Source organism: Anopheles gambiae, chromosome 3 (genome assembly GCF_943734735.2).
Source record: "Anopheles gambiae chromosome 3, idAnoGambNW_F1_1, whole genome shotgun sequence".
Lineage (NCBI taxonomy): Eukaryota > Metazoa > Arthropoda > Insecta > Diptera > Culicidae > Anopheles > Anopheles gambiae.
Window position 1 is genome coordinate 42,252,019 of NC_064602.1, and position 19,425 is coordinate 42,271,443.

Sequence of the window (19,425 nt, forward strand, 5' to 3'; positions counted from 1 at the left end):
TTTTATTAAACCGCATCTGGCGGCGGCTGACTGAAGTATTTTTCCAAACAAGGAGCTGCTTCAGAAAATATGTTATTTTTCCATGTTTTTTACTTAAATCGGACTGGAAAAGCTTTGCAATTGATAGATAAAAATTTATTGTGCAAGTAATTTAGCCATTTTTGCATCAAAATAAGGTGAAAAAACTACGTAATTTTGAAATTTAGTTCGACCATTCCCTCGATGACAAAAAAAGCTTTGGTCAGTCGCCGCCAGATGCCCTAGTGAAATTCGAAATCACACTAGCGAGTACGGACAATGTCCTCCGGCCTTAAAACCCTACGGAGCATCATAAGAATCTGATTCTACGGGGTAAAGTCAATCTACAAAACATGCCATTAGTATGTACTTCAATGCACCTTGTTGCTTCAATTGCTTGTTATGCTTAGAGGAAGAAGTGTACAATAAGATATATAGATAATTTGAATTTTTCTTATTTTGTTTTCAATGCGATAACGAGTTTGACACCGCTGATCAAAGGCGCCAACGCAACTCGTGACAAAATTGTCGTGGTGTATCTTGCCGATCGAGAGGCGATAAAGTGTACCGATAAGCTTTTAATGAAGGTAAAACTTTCTCTTGCAAAGTACGAAAGTTTATGTGGGAAGGAAGGAAGAATGTATCTTGCCTGCGAGAGAAACACATATCCATGTGTGCTTCCGTATCGGTTTGATTTGATTTCAGCCGTATCTTGCTTGCTAGGTTAAGGAAGTATCTGCCGTATCTGCCGCTTATCAGCTGTTTAAGATCTGTCACAAAGTATTAAGGCATTGCGAGACACTTATATATACACGCCTGAATTATTCAAATGTGTTTCAAACACACGCTTGATAGCATTGTGGGTACACAGCAACAGCTAAACGATTTTTGTTGAAGCTTTTTAAACAGCGTGAAGCTTCCTATCGCTGTAAGAGTGTGCGTTTCTGCAAAAATATAAAATGTGCAACAAAAGAGAAACAATTAAGAAATACGGCACCAGCAGCAGTAGCAGATCCGGTTGCTAGTGGCAGCCGGCGTCAACCCCTAGGTCGATAATTAGTGCATTTACTTTGCAAAACTCAAAAACCGATTAACGCCTCGCCCATCCAGCCCAGCCAATACCCAGCCCTACCATCTCGTTCGGACCACCGACGCTAGGGATCGATGACCAGAGCCTGCCTTTTGCTACAGGCCACCACAAACCGTCCCGGCTCAGTTGTACACCGTTCGTCCGGCGCACCAACACCAGCACCGCGTGGAAAGGTTAGCGTGCAAACGGGCATGCGCCACCGGGAGCAATCGTCAGTTCCCCTCGACGATGACGACGACGTTGGGCTCGGGAAGTGTCCAAGCGTGTGCGTTCGGGTTGCTGGTAGGGCACTGTGCCCTATGTACCAATCGCGCTCGAAAAGGATGAAAGGTAGCGACGGGAAGGAGAGCACATGCACAGCTAAAGCGTGTCTATTGACGACAGACATTTGACAGTTGATGGATATTGGTATGGAAGGCCACACTAACTAGCCAACGTGGTGTGGCTATGAGTGTGTCTGTTGGCTGACACCATATTCGTCCAAAATGCTGCTTCGTGTTTCGCACCGCGGTTGTAACTGACGCGTGCTACTGCACTACGCACTGACAGGAAATGAGAATTCGCGGTTTTAAACCACGTGGAATTTAAACCAGCCACACTAAAAAATGGAGAACAGGCCCGACGAGACGAGCGTTGTGTGCGTATGTGTGTGCATCATCATTATCGCCATCATTTTACTACAGCGGCCGCGGCACGAGAAAACCGGAAGAATCCAATCGAGAGTCAGGCAAGTTAGCGGCTTGCTTGCCGCAATGGACCACCGTCACGCCGTCACCGTATACCGCCCGTCGGTGTGTGCATCGGATGCTTGGCTCGACGGCTTTCACGGTGGTCGTGATCAATCTCGTGCTCTCGCCACGTTAGAGCGTTTTTGTTGGTGGCATTTCGCTTGCACTAGCGAATAACTGCGAATACCGTCTCACTCGCGTTGGCAGCAGCATGGAGGAGTTACGCACACGATTCGTCGTGCCGGATGGCTGTGCCTGTGTGTGCTTGCTGCTTTGTATCGGTATGTGTCCTCGGGGATCGGCTTCGTCGTCGTGGTCGTCGTACATCATCGCACGAGTCCAGCAACGCGTCTACGCCGCTGTAACTGGAGCACACGCGTCCAACGGTTGGTTGGTCCAATGGCAGTAAACTCCGCTGCTCGTCGGCACCACCGTTATCAGTTGTTCCGTTGACGTTTGTGCGGCAAGCCACGAGGTTTCAAGCCACCGGCCGGACTGGTTCGGTCGACGGTTTCGACAGTCGAGCCCTTTGCACGTGATCGATAGTGTCTAGTGGCGTTGAAGTGGTTGGTCTGGGACGAGGACGCTCCAAGCGTGTTGGGTGACCAGTGTGAGCGTGCGTGAGTCTGTAACCGTGAACGTGTGTGTGTGTGTGTGTGTGAGTGTATGCACAAAAGGTTCAAGAATTTGCCTGGCACAATGTGTGAAGGTGCCGTTTTGCAAGTGAGGTGTGAGACAACTTCAACCACTACTAACGACGGGAACCACCATATGGTACCGAACGGAACGGGCAGCCACAACATCAAAGTGTAGTGGGCCAGTTTGAAGCGGTCGAGTGGATCAAATGACGAGCCTTATTGTCCGGGGCAAGCAGAAGTGTTTGTCGCTGTACGTGTCCGTGCACCTCGGATGGGGAAAATGGGAACACTTGGGGACAAGCGTGTGACACATACGGTTTGGTTCTCGTGGTGCAACGATGCAATCGCGCCAGCAAGACGCGTACGGACAGACTGTCGCCTTCCGGCAAGTGTGTATGTGTGTCTGTTTGTATGTACTGAAACAAACGATTCTGGAATGTTATGTGCGGGTGTACGAGTGTGTGTGTGTTTTTTTACTGCATATGTGACCACCTTAGCCTTAGCCATGTGCACGGAAAGCATGGCCGCATTCGGCGTCAGCGTCAGAAAGAGCAGTAAGTTGCAAAGCCTTACAAACACATGAAAACCCGGTCAGCTGAAGCGACGTTTCGTTTCGATACGATTCGGACAGCCGAATGCAAAGAGTCGAAAAGAAACACAGCCGCGCATCTAATCTTCCTAGAAGGCGAATCTATTTTGCATACTCCTACTGGCGCGAAGAAGGAACAACAAAACACCGGAGCCGCATTGTTGGGGGTATCTAGATATATTTGAATAAACATTTCCACAATCACAAAAATCTGCATGCAGCCAACCAGTTCCAATGAAAACAAACCCTTGTGCTTTGGTAGGCTTTTGTGGGAAATAGAAATATCATCGGTAAAGCCGATTTTATGCGCTATTGCTTGCGGTCTTTTCTTACGAGATTTTCCCCGTCTTTCAGGCAGCGCTCTGCATTCTTCTGGAAAACAGTTCCGGACAGCAAACTTCTACAGCAAAATAAAATAAACATCAGCTTAATAGCTGGATGTTATTTTATGAGCTTTCTGCCCCCTCGTACATTGCCGAACTGCGGCAAGAAGTGTCCCGATCTCTTATCGGCGTACGAAACCATTATCAATATATCATCCCGAACCGTGCCTGGACACCAGCTTCACACAGAACTACATCTCATCCGTTTTGCAGTAGACACCACACACGCCAAGCAAATGCGTATGGCTTCCGGGACCAGGGGACAAATCAGACTCGAAACAGAAGACATAGGCGAAATATAACGTCAAGAGTGTGAAAAAACAGGCCTCACACAAACCGCCTGCTCGAGTGCCTGAAGTGTGTGCAGGATACTGCCTCACACCTTTGTCAAACCCTCCCCGGAATGGTTGATTCGATGATTCGTTTCAATGATTCACGAGCGGTTTTACGACCGCCCCACTCCGTCCCGCTCAAATTACTTTATCATCATAATCCGACTTCTAATGGGTTGCCTTTTGTTTAAGCATTCCTTTGCCATATCATATCCCGTCGTTTTTTCTGCCTTCTTTGAGGCTCTTCTTCGCTTTTGTGATGTTTTAGTGCACACATACACACATACTCCACTTCACGCCTTCGACACTTAAAAGGTTTATTTTAATGCGATGTTGCTGTATGCTTTCGAGCGCGTGGTGGTGCGTCGGGTAGGGAAAGTCTGTATGTTGCACACGCTGGGCTGCTGAAATGTGAAACAACCGCCCGACGAACGGAGAAGTGTAATTTGATGATGATAAAGCGAGACTGTTTGTTAAGCAGTTCGGTAAACTGTTTTTTCGCATTCTATCATCTAAATAGAGGCACGAGGTCGAGGGATGCTTAAGCTATGTTTATGTGTTTTATGCGAATTGGTGCAATTTTTGTTTATGTTCCTTTCTTTTGCTTCATGGCTTTAGAATTGTGTGTTAATTCGTTTTCTTTTAATTATCACTTGCAGAACCATCTCCAGCGGCAGTCCAGCTGATGCGGAGGTCCATTCCGTGCTGAAAAAGGTATGTGCTGGTTGTTGTTTTTTGCCGAAAGAATTTTCTTGCAGTTTTGATAATTTAACCCACCCACTGTCACTAACTAATTGAAATTCTGCCCCCATTCCAAGTACTACCGGAAGAAGTTAAATTTTAAGGGAGGAGTACTCTGCACGTCTGCAGTTGATGGTCAGCAGACGTGATAAATTTCCCCAAGACTTTCTTCGTTCTGAAGTTGGCTTCCTCTCGGCGATCGTTTAAAAGCGACAAAATGACTGCGTGGCCCAGAATGGTATATGCTAGCCGTGTGGTCAACTCGCCACTGTCTCGTTTTTTCGCCATTTGCTCTCATTTTGTTGCCCTACCATTACCTGTATTTGGAGCCTTCCCTTCCCCTCATTTGTCTCTTGAGAGTTTCCATTCGGCCAACTTCCATGGTTGGTTCTGACAGTGACCAATAATCAAGATGCGATTGCGTGCAAAACGGTAATTCACACTAGTCGCCGTTCATGAATAAAAAATCAACACCGCCACCACATTTATGTTTGGGCGGAGTTTTGTGTCTTGCGTTTACATACATACAGAGCTACAGAGTGTCTGCGAGGGTCCCTTTATACCCTTACAACAACAACTACAAACAAATCCTCCAATAGTGTGACCCCGCTTTGCTTTGCCCAAAGCCTGTTGCTAGGTGACAGCATTTCCTGTAAGAGTTGCGCATAAAACTTTTTCAGCCCCCCGGTTTGCTTCCACCGCTAATCTCCATAACAACCCGGGGGACAAACAAACAAACGATCGGCGGTACGAATGAAATCCGCCCCCTTTTGACAGGGTATTAGCTAGAACACGTAGCTCCAGTGGTAGCTGCTCCATTGCTAGCTGCAAATGGAAATTAGTCTCATTTAAAAACGTGCGCTTCCCCTCCGTACGCAGATCGTGTTTGATGTGCTCAAAAGATAGAAAGACTAACAGGAATACTATCGGAGACATCGAAGGGTTCGCACAATCGTGTACGCTCGATCTAAACACTGTCAAATGGCAGCTGGAAGCATATGGAAGCGAGCCTGGGGTTTGGGTGGAGTTGGAATAGAGTTCACTTCCCATTTTGTGTCTGTTTGCTCGTTTGACTTTTTTTTTCTCCATTTGCTTCCTTAATCGATGATAACCTTACCGGGTGACAACACAACTAACTCGTTAGTCGTTGCGTTTGTGTGTGTGTTGTTTCGGGCTTCATGCATTTTTTTCTTATATTTAACCTCTAAGCCAGTGAGACATACGTCGATAGACTATCATGACATGGGACCAGTGTGAGTATGTATATATGTGTCTTATGTCACCCATGCTTCTTCCCATGTCCCTCTTAATCGTGTATCCCTCGATCCCACACGACCTCCTGATCCCGGGTGCTCCAAAAAAAAGCGGCGAAAGGAAGTTAGTGGCATTTACATGCAAATGAATGTAAAGTCATGCTTATCGCTATACAAACAGCTGTAGAGTGGGAACGAGAAAAAGCGAGAGAGAGAGAGAGAGAGAGAGACAACCCATGACGGTCCCGCAGAAGCTGCCTTTTGACCTCTTCACCGGTTTCACATACGCGTTCCAGTCGTTCCAGTATGCCTGTGCCTTCATGCTGCATACCTTCTGTTGCTGCTATACTTTATTTATTTTTTCAACACTGCCCTCTTTGGCCTCCTCCGGTCGGTTGATGCTCACCCGATGCGCACCGCTTGGACGGTGGAATTTCGCTCCTGCCGCTCTCTAGCATAGTTCTCTACACATTTGAGCTCTGAACAAACAGAACCTAGTTTCAGTGCCGCGAGCCACACCGTCCGTCCGCCGGGGAGCAACAGCAAAGGGGCAACAGCAAGGAAGAAAAAAAAGTGTTGTCGCTATCAAATTTTAGAACCATTGAACGAAACACAGCACACGCGGGAAGGCAGAAAGTCGAAGGGAACCGCTTCCCGAAGAATAACGAGACTATTTCAAAAGTTTAGCTAATGCGCACAGGAAAAACATGTGTGCAATCGGATGCTACGAAGGGTGTTTGGTGGTGCGGACGGTGTTTGGGACGGCGATGGTGGCAACCAAATGAATATTAAACGTGTATGAAGCACGCATTTGTGGAGCTGCCGGTCGTGTACTGGGGTGGGGAGGAGCTGGTATCAGAAAGCAGCAAAATACAGTTGAGTAAACACAGGAATCCGAAGCATCGGGGCTTTCGCACACCGGGCGGGGTTGAAAAGTTAAGTCAGCGGTGCCAGCAAGTCATGAAGTGAATTTGGATTTAAATTCAATTTTGAATTGTTTTAGGTGGTTTTATCCGTTTAGACGACTTTGAGCACGAAATTATCGATCACTGTGTCTTCAAACGCAGAATTTCAAATATTGCATCCAATGTAACTGTTAATTCTATTTCACTTGTGGCACTACCGGCTGTCACAATGCACCTCTGTGCGATGGGGTTTTTTCACTTCATTTATGCATTAATTTTCTCATTATGCACACTGTAATTTAATTGCCTTCCCCTCGACAGAGTAGCTGCAGGCGCCGTGATTGACGCACTTCCGTTTTGATTTCGATTCATAACGAACGTTTAATTTCCTCTTCAGTCTCGGGCTGGACTGACTGGTTTGGCCTGAAGTGCATCTCGGTACTGGCGACAGTTGATTAATATATGAATCCTGTGAAAATATGACAAGAGGGTGCATGAATGTGACGGTCAATACAGTGGTCCAATATGCAGCAGGCGTGTATATTATTCAACAAGCAGTCAATTACCTCTGATAAGGATTTATTAATGCAAAAATATGTAAAGAATTTTTAGCAATACTCTTTTATGCAGTTGAATAGTTATTGTATTAATAAAGAGAGAAACAAATTGAGGCTAAATTTAAAAATTTCAAAAAGATATATAAAAATAATTTAAATTATAATAAATTGCAATTTTTGTGATTTAAAAATATTACAAATATGATAAAATAAATATAAATTGATAAAATTAAACTATAAATCATCTGCACAACTAAGTAATGCCGTGTCGTTTTGTAACGCCGCATTACCGCGCAAAGATCAGAGGCCCGGTTTTCCGGCTTAGCTGAGTTTGAATAGAAAATGTGTCCGTATCCATCCAGCTGGCCGTGGAATGCCGTTATCCTTCTCATTTACTTTCTTTTTGTTTTTGGTTCATTTCTGTTTCCACTGCAACACCAACGCGCGCGCGTTAGGATGCGGTACCGTGCGGACGGAACCAGAGTTTTGCCCTAATTAAAAAGCAAGCATCGAATGCAAAAGAGGGCCCGAAGGCGTTTGTTTGCTTTCCTGTGTGTTTGTGTGTGTGTGTGTGTGTGTGTGTGTGTGTGTGTGTGTGTGTGTGTGTGTGTGTGTGTGTGTGTGTGTGTGTGTGTGTGTGTGTGTGTGTGTGTGTGTGTGTGTGTGTGCGGTGGGTGGGATTTTTCTCATACCTTCTTTCCCCTCCCCCAGTACACTGTTGGCGCCTTCAGAAAGAGTAATAATGAAAAGCGCTTCGATCGTGGAATGCACCCAAACGGGACGTGGAAAATGGCAGGACAATGGAAGAGCAATGGAAGAGCAAGAGCGAGCACCGCCAGTAAGTACGCTTGGCGACATGGAAACGAGGACGACAGCAACAATGCTGTCATGGCCTGGGTTAAAATGGGCAAAATAAAGTAAAAAAAGAACCTCAACTCCGACTTTTCCATGCCCACCTACTAGGCGCGGAGACTTTGCCACCAGGAAAAGCAACTGCCGTTCTGCCCGGTAGCGGCACTGCAACGACACAGCACTGAGATGTACATAAAATGAAAGGAGTAGAGTAAGGAGAGAGATAGAGAGGAGGAGGAGGGCAATGGGCACCAACAGCAACAAAAAACTCAACACCGCATTCTGCCGCATATCCCACTGCCGGAGCTTAGGGCGAGCTCAAAATTACACTCACTACTTTGAACTTCATTAAAATTGAATCCCAGCAATTACGGGCCGAATTAAAAGCGGCCAAGTCTCGGGGCGGTCCCCGTCCACGAGTTAAAGGGCCGTGGGTAAAGTGGGTAAAGAAAATTCTTTGCTCATAAAATCGAGCTCCCATCGATGCGCTTCCGACCGACACACCCGTACACAACAACAGCGTTTTGGGTAGCAAGGAAGACTGTACCGAAAAGGTGCCTGAGAGAACCGCGAGGTTTGATCTTTCCCTGATGGCGTTAAATTCCCAAACGGCTTTACGGTGGTTCTTGTCGTGGTAAAGGTTGGGTGATTTTTTTCTCTCCTTCTCTCTGTGTCGGATTCTTGCACTATTTGAATGGCTTGAAAACGCTTTTCAGGTGGAAAGGGGACTAAAATTTCACTGGACGTTTTTTGTTTGTACCACCCGTTTGCCACTAATTGGGAAACTGTTTGCCTATTTTTGGTCGGTTGCATTTTGATGGAATTTTCGAGGATGCTGATGTGGGGCATTCTGCGGTCATGCGGAGATGGCAAGGGAAAGGCGTAGCTATCGAAGCTGCTAACTTTTACCACATGTGGGTTGTAATGTGCATTTTTTAATGCATCGCCATTTACACAGTTGATTTTTTTCAAGTTGAAGCTACTTCAATTACAGAACATAAAGACGTAGACTTTGAAAAAAACCTCTGAGTAAATAATTTCAATTCTTAAATAGATGTGCAACCTACTAATGATGCTAAAGATGCATACTGATGGATGTAATACATTGTAACAGAATTAGCATTTTCACTGGGACTAAATCTTACAGATTTAGCTATCTGTGACTTTAAAATTCACTTCTAGACAAACAGTTGAGTTTAATTTATGATGGTTCATTTAAAATTTCAACTCACGGCGAACATGTTGTTACATGCTTCTGACATAATAGCACCACGGAACTTATTCGATAAGTCATAAAATAAGACGATTGTTTTAAAATATTACAAACATGTTATACAGCGAATCTTATCATACAAGTTATTTATTTGTGAGATTGCCGGTAGCGCTCTCTTAGTTACTCGTTATGACTCACTGACAGAGATGATATCTTAACATTTGACTCCAATTAAGGATATTAAAGAAAAAATATTAAGGGAAAAAAATATATATTTTTCTTATAATGCTTCAAAACCTTTTTCAAATTTAATCGGAACTAGTATATTAAGTAGAGATTAAATCTAAATTATATTATTAATTTAATCCACTTCATCAAGATTAAAGTATTTGTAAAGGTGGACGGATCAATGATGGAATATGATTCAAGGATGTATTTTTTTCTTGTTTCTATGATTTCCAAATCTATGACTAGTTTAAGCTTCTAGACTCATAATAATTTGTTATAAGCAAGAGAATTACTATTCTTCCTCGAAGCTCATCTGCTGACTAAAAAAAAAGTTTCAAAACAATTTGATTAAGTCTTGGAAAATAATATATGCTTAACCTAGATTAAAAATCAAACAAATATAATACCGCCTAAAACATTGACAAAAAAGCCATCCTTTTCGTGTCCAATTTGTTACTCGACAAACCGTTGAGTTCCTCCCCCAAAGTCCCTCTACATCCCTAACTGAGTCTATATTTAAAAAAAAAAGGAAAAGCCACACCTCCTCTTATACCGGGAAGCATTTGTTGCAGCAAATAACATAAAACGACACGTCATCAAGGGAAACGTGCCCGTGCGAGAAAACCCACACCCATTTCCGATAATCATTCCACAAATCATCAGTCACACGGATCGCAAAACAGGAAAAGATCCGCACGGCGCTGTGTGCACAATGACACCAACAGCAAAAAAATAACAGGCATACAAAAGGATGGAGGTTGAGCAGAACGAAAAAAAAATGGAAAGAAAAGCGCACACCAAAGCACAATATTTGCTTTGCCTTTGTGTCTCGACTGTTTTAACCATCCGTTTCACGGGTAATGCGGCCCTGGTAGGTTTGATGTCGCAGCATCTTTTGCTCGGGGTTGGCCGGAGCCCTAATCGTGAAGGGCGGTGAAGGAGGTTGTGCGGGAATTTAATTAACCCGAACATTGTTTGAATACTGACGCCTTGTCAATTATTTACAGTATCGATCCCATCTCGCTTGAAATACGGGCTACAACACCGTGTGGCCACACCGTTTGACGCAAGGGTGATAAAATTAGACGAGCAAAACGAGGACGATGGGGGACAGGCACGGAGATACACGATAAGACGCTACAGCCATGCTGACCAGTGAGCAGGTGTGTGAGTGTGTGTGTGTGATAGACGAAAAATCGTTGTCCCCTTAAGTGTGACATCACCCGTTGGGCGGCCAGGCGATTATCTCGGGCATGGCAAACCCACCGGAGCCCAAAGGAGCTGCGGGACAACAGCGTAAGTACATTCGGGACAGAGGTTTTACGTAAGGGACTGGGGAGGGTCGGTACTGTGAGCCAAGGGAGTCATTTTACAGATCGTTCCCAATCCCGAATCCCGCAGCTAAAGTGGAGCTCATTTTTCTTCTGCCCCGGTTTTTGTGAGCACGAGACTTACGCCGTCAGGCACGGGAAGTGGAAAGGTTGAAGCAAATGAAACGTACCGAAACGGCTATTTGTACTTGCCTTGTACCGCCCGCTCTCGCACCTGAACCAGCTGTAGTGCAATGTTTAGTCCGCAACGGTTGTTAGTCACTTCATGCTGGTTTTGGACCCAGTTTATTGGCACCTTCCTTCCCTCTCATCGGAACCGCATGTCATCGGACGGTAGTAGCAAGGGGAAAGGTTTTCGGGATGATTTTATATCTTAATTGAATTTTACTTCGAAACTCTGCCCCATCTGCTCGCACCGTTGCTCTTCTGCTCGATTAGGCTACACAGTTAAGGAGTAGCCAAGATGGGGTTTTGGCAGCCTGCCACTGACTAAGTCTTCCCGGGAGATAAAGCCGTCCCTAGAGTGAGAGGAGATTGGGGGCACACAAAAGCATGTTAAGGACACATTCACTTACACTCACATACATACGTTTGACATCTTACAACACATCCGATAACGTATCTCGCGACCCACTCCTCGCTTGAAGAAGGGATAGTTTGGACGAGTTGGACGATTTATGTTTCTGTTTTTACCCCCACCGCTCCAACACTCGAAATACATCTTCCAAAGCACAAGCACATCGGTTTAGTTGGTAGTTCATGGTGCAACAGGGGACCTTTTTTCCAAATTGACCCATCCTCCCAACGACATCCGCGATAACTTGCCAATCGTTTCTCGGTGGAGTTTTCCTTTTTTTCTCCCGAGCTATACTTTCCCATTTCTTTACGAGCCCATCATTCGTCGATCACTTTATCGGACGGGCATGGGTCTTGGGTAGGAGTTGTGCTCGAATCGGTTGATTAGTAACATACAACAACCTTGCAGTCGGAGTAGCTCCTTGCCAGGTATCTGAAGCGAACTTTCACCTCCGATTCGCGTGTGATACCTCCAGGCAGTGCACAGCACTCCTTTTTCTCTATTTGTTGTAGAAAATTTACGGTCGACGATTGTTTTGTGAAATGTCCATTGGGAAGGGGGAAAAGTGATAGCCTCACCGAGGGAAGGACGTCTTGTGCCGGCATTGTCCCGCCCCAACCATATCCTAGACAATTGACCTGTCGTCCAGCCGACATTACCTGTCAGTGCCATTGCTCTTCGCTATCGGTTAAGCGGTACGGTTTCTTCACCATTTGCCAGCAAATGTTCAGCGACGTGTGGGGCTAACTTTCTTCGATTCCTTCCGATTGACCATCGCTTTTCCAGAACTCACGCTACGTCACTTTCCCTCCCAGTGTAGCTTTCTTGGCGGTCTTATCGAAATGTGGTGGGAAAGTTGGCAATAGAACAGGATCGATAAGGTTTACACACGACATCGAACCCATTTACGATAATGGTACCATGGCGAGGGGTAAAGAAAACCCCCGGTGGACAATGGCCGAACCCGGCAGGTTGTGATAAGCAACCCCGACCCGTTGAGTGAAAGTGAAACTAGGCAAGTGAGGTTGATACGGGAAGCAAAGGGTGTGAATAAAACCATTTGCACGTAGTCGATTGTGCAAAAATGGATACTGTTACGAGGTGGATACCGAAGGAGCGGTGAAAGGATAAGAAGGTACGGGATCGAAAGTCTTGTCGGCTGGTGAGGGGAGCCATTTAAAAGCCTCCCAATGATGGAAGGTAAATTGACTTTTCGACGGATTAAGCCATGTGGGGGTCGTACGTGTTAGCACAGAGGTGTGTTAGTAGATTGCGGGTACAGGAGTTGGGACTATTGGTGGGGTTCAGTTTTCTTTTTTTCCCCCCAAGAAGATAAGGAGTAACCAAGTGTAAGTGAGATATATCATTACGCTGCTCTTTGAAAGAAAGTAACGGGTTTTTGTGTGGATGTCTGATGGCACGTCATTTGCACAATTAAACATCCAATTACTTCTGCTACTACTCCTTTTATTAAATTGTTTTTCACACTACACTGTACAACTTCAAATCATTGTTTTAGATATCAATTAGTATAATGAGTCAAACATTATTTTTACAGCATTTTCCGTCACCTTGTCACATAAAAAACGTCCACAAAGCAGTGATTGCCAATAACACACACCGCTCGGAAATAAAACACCGACTGACACTTATCCTTTCCAACGTCCAGTGCGGAATGCAAAGGTCCCTGCTGCCTGAGGTGCCGACTCTGCATTCGGTCTGTTCGTACTGCTTCGTGTTGCCTTCCCTGGCGCCTTCCCTGATGCAATCCCTACCCCAGTGGCAGCAACAGATGATGAACTCCAAAAACACATCAGCGACACTGTAGTTCTGCCTTTCAGAAGGCGTCGCAGTGAGCCGTTGGATAGGAGAAACGGGACACTAAAATTTTACGACAACACAAACACTTTTATGGTGCGCCATTGAGGCGCACTAAAAAAAAGCAAACCGGAGCACAGCAACAGATCGTGTATGTGCGTCTCCATTGCGAAAGAAGATGAAACTTTCATTTTGTATTACTTCCCGAGCCGAGCACGGATAGTGGAAAATGGGTACGGGTAGGCAAAAAAAAGGGCAACGAGCTAACAGGATGGCAAGGGAGAAAATGATGCTGGACAACCTCAACGCTGCCGGTCAACATCGACACGTAAACGATTTGGAAGCAATTTAAGACCCAACCCCTCCGCCTGACCACTTTAAATCATCTCAATTTGGTGTAATATTTCGAGCTGGATCGAGTCCTAAAAATTGTGCGTGTTGCTTTTATACTCTCGCTGTCTTTCTCTTTCCCTCTTTCTTGCTTTGGAACATTTTGGTCCGAGTTGGGTAAATGTGATTAAATATATTTTATTTACCAACCGTCGGCCACAAGGCCACCAACAACCACAAGGTCCATTCGCTGTGCGGTCTGTTTAACAGCACACACAACAAACGCTTAGCGCAATAATTTGTTTGAGAATATTTTGTCCGATTTATCTGCACCTTAAACCCACCGACTCGCACATCAGCCTTCAGGTTGATTATGGCTCCCGTGTACACCATGACATAGCCAGGCGCGGTTGATGGTCAGGCGCGAATTGGTTTGAAGCAACGCAGATACGCACTGCAACGGCTATTGAGGGATGAGATAAACAAGTGAACCTTATTATCCAAGCTTTTCCATTCGCATCGGTGAAAGCGTATTCCAAACCCCTCCTCGTCTGTCGAATTGGGAGTTACGCCATCGGTAACGATTCGTATGAATTCCAGCATTGCATCATACGCGCCTCCCTCGGAGCATGAATCGTAAGAGTATAAATTATTATTTTAATGTAAAATAAACAGCGCAAACGCTGTGCCGGTCGCGGAGAGCCCGATCGAGCTGGTTGCGTTGCTTCCCGGGGCGAGCGTTTTTTTTCCTCCCTGCTCCGAAGGATCCCGGTCCCGTTCCGGATGTCCGTCGGTTGATGTTTTATGGGTTTCCCTTGTTTTACACTGGAGTGGTGTTTTTTTTCTTTCTTCTTATTCTCTCCATCTTGCCGCAATCCACTGGAATTTGAAAAGCTCGGGAATTGCGCTCGCACAGCCATAGGCACGGATTTATCATTACACATTGGACAAATCGGACAAAAAGGGGTTAAAGGTGCAGGGAGCGGGTAAGCATAAATGCCAATGTAAACATGGCCGGTTAAGTGTGTGGCATGTGCGCCTGGCATAAGGTTAAGGGGGGCAAACTCATACAAACACACACACGTACACACTGGCCGCAGGTCGGTAAAGTAACGGTTGGGACGTGTGCGGACGAGGTTTCATCATTTCCATCAGCGAGATGGAAACCGCACGGAACGCAAACCGGTTGTGCCCACCGACTGTTTTCTCCGGACGCGGTGAAAGGCCACCGCCAGGAGTTTTCGGCCACGGCCGTGGAAACTCTGTGCATCAAATAACGAAATTGCAGATGATAACTTTTTTCCCCAGTGTGTGTGTGTGCGTTTTGGGCTGTAGGATATTTTCCTTCGCTTTTCCGCTGCTGCCGTGGTACAGTGTGTTTGTGTGAGGTTATTTTTATTTGCACACTTTTGCACTCTCTCTGCTGTGCGTTCTTTTTGGTTTAGTTGTGGTTTTGTTTGTTAAATTATGCCACAAAATGCTTCTTCGGAGATGAATTATCTCTTTTTCTTTCTCTCTCTCTCGCTCTGTCTCTCTCTCTCTCTCTCTTAGAGGATGCAAATTCCACCAAACTGCAAAATGTGATTGCGTTTGTACAATCAGCATTCCCCCTGCAAGTTGAGCGGAGCTGTTAAAGTTTGGGCTCGTTTGTTGGGCCGTATTACTGCAGTGATTCTAGCGCGTACGGTGTGGAGTATATTCAGGGTTGACGGAAGATGGAGAGTTTTATCGTTGCATTACTTTAGTTTTGTGTTGCTATGATTTTTTTTTGTTTATGTAAGTTGAGTAGCTTACTTTTACGCTCAAAGTAACTATGCTTTCAAAAGCTACTTTTTTGCAGTTGAATAATGTTTAATTCTGACATAAGCGACTACCATACGGACTAGTTTCATTTTACAAAAATAGAGAAGAACGATCTTGCTTATATTCAGCAGCACATCGTTTAAAGTATCAATTTTATCATTTTTGCCAATTTGCTTTTCTCGGGGAAAAAAATGTCCAACCATTGCAGAAGTAAACGTGGCTCTTACTGACTTTGTACGCCATAAGTTCTTTTCTATAGGCTAGATATGATCAATTTGAAAATCGCAAAAAGTATCTACAGAAATTAATAAACAACAGCAAAAAACTACCACATCTAGTGAAAGGACAAGACAGTTCTTGGGACAACCAAGATATCCTCTTGTAAATCAATATTATCACTCTAAATCATTAAGGATACTACTCATTGAAGTGTAACAAAGAATTCATCATTACATGAAAACAATTAAAATATAATAAACAAAATTGCTCCCTTTGGTTGTAATTACTTCCGGCAGTTACATTTTTATTGGAGTAAAGTTAGTACAACGAGTTTGATAAATATAGCACAGTTTAATATTAATTTTATTTTTATCAGTTGACACAGTTTTGTTTGGTTCATTTTTATAATTAATTAAAATAATGATTTTTTTTCTTCAAAAATTGGCAGAACAAACAATCATTAATAATGAGTCTCTTTTATGTGCATTCATTAAAATAATATAATTCCAGCAATTATTAATTTTGCACATTAACTGCATTGAGCCTACACTCAAATGAAGTTGCTTTTTTTCAATGTTCAATACACTTTAGAGCTCGTTTTGTTTGAAAATTTTGGAAATTTCCCACAAATGAACTGTTTGTCATCGATTCTTTGCCTGCAATCACTTCACAATTGCCTCGGAACAATTTATTTCAAACATTGACGCTATGAACCTACTAGCTACATTCGCCTCTTTAAATCTACTCTCGGAACAATTACACTACCCAAACGTTGACCTCCGCCCGGAAGGAAGCGGTTGCCTTCGGTCGACGTAACCGATTATGCACGAAATCTCGTTTCGATTGCACACGATTGCGTTAAAAACTGCCAAAATTAAAACACAAAGAAAAAAATCCTTCCTGAAGGGCAGCTGTAAATCCTTTTTCGAGTACATTCGCACACATTTTCCCTACCGTTCCCGGATGATGATCGTTCGCGTGACAGTAGGTGCTCGGTAGCCCGGAATGATGGTTCCGAAAAGCCTGTAGTTCCGCTGCGTCGGGAGAGGCGGAAGCATCTCATTACATTGACAGCCAGCCCTCCCGTTCAGCTCCGCAGCGAAACAAAAAAAATCTTCATCCCCATCACACGCCCCAAAGGTTGAAAGGGGATGAAACCGTACACATGCAAACAAATAAAGAATCAAGAGCGAAACAAGCGCGCGCGCACACATACACACACACAGATAAAAAAGAGCAAAAATTAATACCCCCACCCTGCATCAGCGCAGCGTGACACAAAACACAGTGGCCAGCCGCTGCATGTCCAATGATGACGTGAGGTTTTCCATCCCCTCTTCCGTTCGTCCCCGACCACGCGATGGTGATGGTGGTGGTGTTGCTAGAGGTTTAATCATGGACCACCAAAACACACGGACGAAAATGCATTCGATAGGAAAATCGGTAGGAAGATGAAACAGCGTGAGCACGGGAGGGGAAAAAACGCCAATAAAAACAAATAAACTCTAAACATACACACGCACACACATATACAAGACACATCAGCCACAGCATGGCGTGCCGTATCGCGCGGACATGCTGCGAGCGAAACGAGAATTTTATTTATATTGTTTTAATCAACATCAATTTACTCTGTCGCTGAAGTATTCATTCAGTGATTGAATCCAGGGCCGCTCGCACCGCACCTCGCTGCATCCCGATGTTCCCTCCCCTTCCTGATCGTGGCACATTCATGCTGGATATGCTGGTGCTGCTAGCTATGATGACAACAAGTTGTGAGCTCATGTTCCCTGGCTGGCCGTGGGATATGGGCCGTGGGTGTGCGTGTATGGTTGCACTGAAGAGAGAGGGAAAAAACCGAACCTCTCACCAACACAAAGCATTGCTTCTCTGTCTCTAGTAAAGCCGCGGCTAGAGTCGACGAAAATTGGGATCCACCGACCGACCTGCACCGGGACCGGGAAGCGGTCCAGCGGCGGCGAGGAAGCTGATGGTAACAATAAAATAAAAACAAATAAAACATTAAAACCATTGGACACCATCCTGCCGGCATTATCTGCATCCAACCATATGTTCCGACCGTTGGGAGGAAGAGCACCACTTACAGCACAACAGCCGACCCGTCCCGAAAACCCTTCGAGTCTCCGTCTGTGCGATTGTGTGTGGTATACACAATTTGGCCTTTTTTCACTTTTTGTCTGCAGTTACAAAATAAAATATAAAACAACTCCCCCCAAAGCAAGTTGCTTCGCATTCATAAAATTCGCTCCCGGTCGGTCGTTTTCGGCTCCACTTGAACTCTCGAGCGCTCATAAAGCAGCCGGCGCACTGTGTGTGTGTGAGGACAATGTGAATGAGTTTTGAAAATGTAAATAATGCACGCAGCGGCGCTGCTGTATGTTGCAACTTTATTGGGCCAGCCACCGTGTGCATCCTTGCTGCTGTTGCTGTAGGATTAAAAAATTCATATTCTTCGTCCGTTGGCTTTTTATGTGAGGTGAAACAATACAATAGATTTATGTTGCCCATATCGGTCACTGGCTCCGGTAAACTCTTGCCCGTGCACACGCGCTAGCTTGGCCGCAGGGAAATAAAGGCTTTGCAGCCTTTTTGAAGCTGGTGCAAAGGTTTTGCACCCAAAATGGAACGTTATAGATTACTTGAATTGATTAATTTCGCCAAATAAAGCATCTGTCATGTCTGGAGAGGGATTTTATAGGTGAGAAATGAACCGTTGCATACCGTTGGACAGCTGTAGAGGTGTCAAAATATATAAATGTGAATTTTGTTCTTCAAGTAACTATTTTTATTTTGTTCTGATAAACTTGCCAAAATTTATCAACTAACAGTCATCTTTGGCTCATTAGTACTAAAAACGTCAAAGAAACTATCAAATTGTATAAGTTTGACATGCGTGGTTGAAAGCAACTCAAATGTCCTCGCACATTCCATCGTCTATGCAATTGTCCTGCTGTGCCAGCGTTTCCATCCCCTCCCCAAAACCCCAACCCCATCCGCATCATACGAGAGCGGCCACGAGAGCGAGGAAAGTTGACAACAAATTAGTTGGCTAATTTCGAGCTAATTGAATTCTTCCTTCCGTGCTGGGTTCATCCCAGCCCAGCGAAACCGGGAACCGAAACATGCTCACCGGTAACCAAAAAGTGCATAACTTTTCCGATAAAGCACAATCAGGGGGGCGGGCGGCAGCGGTGACGGATACATGCCAGAATCCGTACTGACAATCACGCTGGTCAACCACAGCCGGTGTGTGAGTGTGGGAGTGTTTGTGGGTGGCAGCAAGGTCTGGAAACTAAAATGCATACCTCGTGCGGTGTGTGTGTGTCTCGAGCGTAACCTCAAACGCCTGTGGTCCGGCCCAGAACATAATCAACGCATCACATATCACCGTCACCCGGCACAACCACCATGGCCAGCCATCCGATCCGTTGCCCATCTTCGGGAGGGCGCTTCCATCGCACAAAACTGTAAACAAAACCCTAGCCACCGCGTGTTTGTGCGCGCACGCCTACAACAACAAAAAACACACGCCAGGCATAATTTTGCGCGACATAAATAAATTGTTGCGCGCCTTCGAGTAGCTGAGCTTGAAGAAAATGAAGCTCAACGGACGGCTGGACGAATTGTGGTGCGGTTTTATGCTACCCCAAGCATAAAACACACTCTCCCCCTCTCTCTCACACACACACATACACACATTGCAATCGTTCTAATGCTCCCGTTCTTCCTCACTTCCTCCTCAAACACACACGCTCCGTCTCTCCGAAATTCTCGCTTGTGCGACCCGCATTTTTCGATT

General features: G+C 45.1%; 1 long non-coding RNA gene across 3 annotated transcripts in view; it reads left to right on the plus strand.

The window, feature by feature from the left end:
• The first annotated feature begins 788 nt into the window (after positions 1–788).
• LOC133392839 (uncharacterized) overlaps positions 789–19,425 on the plus strand; it is a 52,901-nt gene continuing 34,264 nt past the window's right edge. Inside the window, exons 1-2 of one of the 3 annotated variants that reach the window (XR_009765834.1) lie at positions 789–3,028; positions 4,438–4,492. This is a non-coding gene — a long non-coding RNA (uncharacterized LOC133392839). The remainder of the gene's footprint in view (positions 3,029–4,437; positions 4,493–19,425) is intronic. The other 2 variants (XR_009765833.1, XR_009765832.1) reach the window with 2 other exon arrangements.